Source organism: Hemibagrus wyckioides, linkage group LG05 (genome assembly GCF_019097595.1).
Source record: "Hemibagrus wyckioides isolate EC202008001 linkage group LG05, SWU_Hwy_1.0, whole genome shotgun sequence".
Lineage (NCBI taxonomy): Eukaryota > Metazoa > Chordata > Actinopteri > Siluriformes > Bagridae > Hemibagrus > Hemibagrus wyckioides.
In genome coordinates, this window is record NC_080714.1 from 29,404,259 (window position 1) to 29,410,413 (window position 6,155).

Genomic DNA, 6,155 nt, shown 5'->3' on the forward strand with positions numbered 1-6,155 from the left:
TCAGATGAAAGGGAGACGGTCTACACACCAGCAGAAATATCAGCGTTTTTAAAAAACACCAAGGGCAAAAGGTCAGTGAATATTGAAGAATATTTCCCAGACACTGAACAGTTTGTGTGTGATGTTAAAAAGTTAATGCGGTGTGGTGTGTTTGAAAAAACTGAAATCTATCGTCTGAAGGCCATAGTGACCAAACTTAGGAAGAACACCGAAGGTTCTTTATAGACTGCTGAGCTCTGTAATGCCTAACCAACTGATTGATTGCATTATGTGGGTGACATTTTATTATTTAATAATGAGTGCTATCATTGCCGTAACCCTTAACATCAATGGTGCCAGGGACCACAGAAAGAGAGCGGCAGTGTATGAGACGGTGAGACACAAGCGTGCGGATGTTGTTTTCCTGCAGAAAACTCATCGCGATCCCGGAAACTCCTCGGACTGGGCGAGCGAGTGGAAGGGACTTGTGTTTTTAAGTCACAGTACCTCTCTTAGTGGTGGTGTTGCCCTTTTATTTTCACCGTCTTTTAGCCCACAGTCTTATGATGTTGAAGAAGTTTTAAAAGGCTTTTAAAAGTGCGAGCGTTTTATGAGAACAAGATTTTTGTTTTTATTTGTGTGTACGCTCCCACCCTAAGTGTGGAGAGAATGGTGTTCTTAAATATTTTAAGCTCTGTCATTGGTTCCTGTAGTCAGAGTGAAGTTTTAATCATTGGTGGGGATTTTAACTGCACTGAAGATGTTTTAGATAGGAACCATTTAGAACCTCATGCTGCCTCTCGCAAACGCCTGTGTGAGTTAATCACAACACATGACCTGAGTGATGTTTGGAGGAATTTCCATGAAACAGAGAGACAATACACCTGGTCCCATTGTAAAGAGAACCTCCTCTCACTAGCAAGGCTTGATCATTTTCACACTTTTAAACATCAGCTGAATATTTTTAGGTCCTGTGTTATTTATCCTGTGGGTTTTTCAGATCATTTTATGGTACAGTGCACTTTTAAGAAGAGCAATGTAAAGCCACGTAGTGCCTACTGGCATTTTAATGCTGCTCTTTTAGATGATATTAATTTTAGAGAGTTTTATTTTCTTTTGGCATGCTTTTAGGCTCCAGAAGCCGACTTTTACATCACTGCAAGATTGGTGGGATGTGGCAAAAGTGCACATTCAAATGTTTTGTCAACGGTACGCTCACAATGTGACTAAGGACATCACCAGATCACTTAGAGCTCTAGAGATTGAGGTAGTGGAACTCCAGGGTTTGGTGGAGTCCACAGGAAATCGAGGCCATATTGAGGCTCTCAAAAAGAAAAAACATGCGTTGGGTGAGTTGTTGGACACAACAGTGCAGGGGGCGCTGGTCCGCTCGCACTTTAAAAGCGTAACAGAGATGGACGCTCCTTCCAAGTTCTTCTTTAGTCTTGAGAAAAAAAATGGACAGAAAAGGTTCATACATGCTTTGCGTACAGATTCAGGGGAGCTTGTAACTGATCCCACTGAAATTCGCAAGCAGACAGTCAGCTTTTACTCAAAGCTGTACAGGAGTGAGCTCGCAGCTGTGCAGGAGGTGGAGGAAGATTTTGTCAGGAATCTTCCTAAACTAACCGAGGAGTCAGCTAGGGAACTGGACAGGGAGCTGACCCTCGATGAGTTGGAGGTTGCAATCAACAGCATGCAAAATGGGCGGTCACCTGGAATCGATGGGCTTTCGGTGGAGTTTTTTAAGGCTTTCTGGTCAGTGATAGGGCAGGACTTGCTGGAAGTGTTGAAGGCGAGCATAAGCGAAGGCAGACTGCCACTGAGTAGCCGTAGAGCAGTCCTGACCCTACTCCCAAAGAAGGGAGATCAGACTGACCTTAGGAACTGGCGCCCTGTCTCCTTACTCTGCACAGACTGCAAGGTGCTCTCAAAAGCATTAGCAACAAGGCTAGGAAAGGTGATGGAGCAAGTCATCCACTTTGACCAGACGTACTGTGTGCCTGGCAGGTCTATCCACGACAATGTACACTTAATTCGTGACATTTTGGACATCTCTAGGCTATTGGGGCTGAAGACTGGTCTTATTTTCATAGATCAGGAGAAGGCTTTCGACCGGGTTGAACACCAGTATTTGTGGAGGGCGTTAGAGAATTTTGGGTTCAACTCCGGGTTCAAGGCCATGATCCAGGTGCTGTACAGCGACATTGAGAGTGTACTGAAAGTTAACGGTGGTTTATCTGTGCCTTTTAAAGTGTATAGGGGTATTAGGCAGGGCTGCTCTCTGTCTGGCATGTTATACGCCCTAGCCATAGAACCTTTACTATGTCAGATAAGAAGTAGGATTGCTGGTCTGTCTATACCAAGGTGTAATACCCCATACTGTGTTTCTGCCTATGCCGATGATGTTGTTGTGATGGTGACTGAACAAAGAGATATTGATATTTTAACTGACATTATAATTAAGTTTAATGTGATATCTTCTGCAAAAGTAAACTGGAACAAAAGGGAAGCCATTTTAGTCAGGGATTGGAAAGGTGGGGAACCATGTCTCCCGGATAATTTGACCTGGAGAACAGGGGGTTTTAAATATTTGGGAGTGTACCTGGGAGACAGCAGCTATGTTAAGAAAAACCGGGAAGGCATAAGTGAAAAGCTAAAAGGACGTGTGAATAAATGGAAATGGCTCGTTCCAAAGATGTCATATAAGGGCAGAACTTTGGTTATAAACAATCTAGTTGCTTCAATGTTATGGCACAGACTGGCCTGTATTGACCCCCCTTCCAAACTACTAGCAGACCTGCAGGCCATGATGGTGGACTTCTTCTGGGACAAGCTGCACTGGTTACCACAAAGCATTCTATACCTACCCAAGGAAGAGAGCGGACAAGGACTTATCCACTTATCCAGCAGGACTGTGGCCTTTCGTCTTTGTCATGTACAGAAGCTCCTCACTGGGCCAGAGAACCTCTCATGGAGAGCAGCTGCGAACGGAATACTACACACAGTGGGAGGATGGGGTCTGGACAGGTCACTGTTTTTAATGGACACAAAGCAACTAAGCTTAACTGGATTACCTGCTTTTTATCAAGGTATTTTTAAAGTTTTTAACCAGTTCAGATTGCAGAAGAAGGACTGTTCGTCACTGTGCTGGCTTCTCGATGAACCTCTCATCCATGGCGCTCGGCTGGATGTCACCAGCAGGATCTCTCCAGCTCTAACTAGAGCGTTGATCTCCACAAGGACTGTAACACTACGACAGTTGGTGCAACTGTCAGGGCTGGACTTTGCTCACTCAGACGATGTAGCAACAAAGCTAGGGGTAAAGTCTGTACGTATGATTGCACAGCTTTTACAGAGGTGGAGGTCAGCACTTACATCTGAAGAGCGCATGCAGCTCAGGGACTACTGCGCTGGGGTGGTCAGCTCTGAGGAAGGTGAGCCCAGTCCAGTTCTTTCGCTTGTACCTAATCTGTCAGAGGTCTCAGGTCCCCTCCTCGGAGATGGGGAAAGAACAGCTATAGGCCTTAACACAGCCTCGGGTAAGAGCCTCTATAAACTGTGTGTAAAAGTTTACAACAAGAGATGGCTAGACGGGAGGGAAGACACAGAGGGAGACAGTGTTTCATGCTTTTATGAACCGTTTTAGACTTCGTCCACTTTTTAGTGTTTTAGCGAGTGTCTTTGAGTGTTTTAACACGGTTTTTACCCCACAGGTTTTTATCCTTGGTTTTAAATACACCAGAAAAGAAAGGTTCAAGTGTCAGCTGGTCAATTTTACCCTGGACCAGGCGAAACTGGCCATCTACACCAGCAGAAAGAACAAAGTGACACAGAACACACAACATGATGTTACTGTAATCTTTCAGAGACTGGTCAGAACAAGGGTCTTTGTTGATTTCAACTTTTATAAAAGTATGAATGACCTTGAACAGTTCCAGCTGATGTGGTGTGATGGGGAGCCGTGTGTACTGGTGTAAATGATGAACTGTGGTGTGATGGGGAGCCGTGTGTACTGGTGTAAATGATGAACTGTGGTGTGATGGGGAGCCGTGTGTACTGGTGTAAATGATGAACTGTGGTGTGATGGGGAGCCGTGTGTACTGGTGTAAATGATGAACTGTGGTGTGATGGGGAGCCGTGTGTACTGGTGTAAATGATGAACTGTGGTGTGATGGGGAGCCGTGTGTACTGGTGTAAATGATGAACTGTGGTGTGATGGGGAGCCGTGTGTACTGGTGTAAATGATGAACTGTGGTGTGATGGGGAGCCGTGTGTACTGGTGTAAATGATGAACTGCTGTTTGCGCGTGAGTTTGGATGAACTTTTATTTTAACTTCCTGTGTATTTTAATAGTTTTTAACTAGGTTTTTGATGTGCCATTCATTCATTTATTCATTTATTCATTTATTTATCTATCTATCTATCTATCTATCTATCTATCTATCTATCTATCTATCTATCTATCTATCTATCTATCTATCTTTATAAATGGACTACTTTATTTATTTAATTATTTAACTATTTATTTACTCAATTTCCCTTGTGAAATTTGCTGCTAAAGTGAACGAATAATTGGATTTAATAAATGACCATCAAAAGTCAAAGTCTCTCTCTCTCTCTTTGTCTGTCTCTCTCTCTCTCTCTCTCTCTCTCTTTGTCTCTCTCTCTCTCTCTCTGTCTTTCTCTCTCTCTCTCTCTGTCTTTCTCTCTCTGTCTCTCTCTTTGTCTCTCTCTCTCTTTCTCTCTGTCTTTCTCTCTATCTGCTTGCTGTTCAGAGGGTGAATTAGTGATTAGGGGTTTCTTCTGATGACTCTTCCTTGCAGATCATGTTAGCGTGAGCAGAACTGTATACTGCTGTGTCAGATGATACAAGACTTAGACTTCCTCTCTGCTCAGCGTACACACAGCTCTATCTTCTCGTTCTCGCCTCTCTGCCTCGACTACAGTTCCTCTCGACTACAGTTCCTCTCGGCTACAGTTCCTCTCGACTACAGTTCCTCTCGGCTACAGTTCCTCTCGACTACAGTTCCTCTCGACTGTGGTTTCTTGAAGTTTTTAAGACAGTGAGGATGTGAACTGAAAATTATTCTCTAGCCTTTTCTCTAGCCTTCTCCTCCCTTGCAGACATCAGTTAGCTTCATGTTCAGCTTCAGAGTGTGGGCTTGTTTGAAGGATTTATTACTCTGGACAATTGCTTGACCATCTGGGACATAATGAGGTGTAACACATGAGTTAAGTTCTGAGACTTCTCCATACGATCTGTACAGTAGATTTTACAGCCTTACAAACATGTTCTGCGGAGGTTGTGTTTACTTCCACTTGCGTCATAAAGCAATAAAAACATAATCTGGACAAAGGGCACACTGGGCAGTTAGCAGACAGAACCTTCCTACTGAATGAACGTTTCTGCATTTTGCTGCACGGAATGTAGACCGATAGTCTTACGCCTCGAGGGCTCGGTCTAGGGTCGGGAAATTTATCACTGGAAATCTCCAGACGAGACGAGACTGAGCTCACAAACAAAACCTGACACTAACGCTACAGCCAGACACTACCTTACCTTTTGAATTCAGTTTTATTTTATGTCTTCAGTTTTATGTCTTCAGTTTAACATGGACACTGCCACAGAGCAGCTTTACAGAAATATATCAATTATAACTGCATAAATTTATCCCTAATGAGAGAGTCAGGGCTGACGGTCACTTCCTGAGACAACATGAGAAAAAAACTGGAAAGGAACCAGACTGGAAAAGGAACCTCATCCTCATCTGGGTGACATCAGACACAGGGATTATAAATCATTATAAACACCAGAGAGTGGGATTATAAATCATTATAAACACCAGAGAGTGGGATTATAAATCATTATAAACACCAGAGAGTGGGATTATAAATCATTATAAACACAGAGAGTGGGATTATAAATCATTATAAACACCAGAGAGTGGGATTATAAATCATTATAGACACAGAGAGTGGGATTATAAATCATTATAAACACCAGAGAGTGGGATTATAAATCATTATAAACACAGAGAGTGGGATTATAAATCATTATAAACACCAGAGAGTGGGATTATAAATCATTATAAACACAGAGAGTGGGATTATAAATCATTATAAACACCAGAGAGTGGGATTATAAATCATTATAAACACCAGAGAGTGGGATT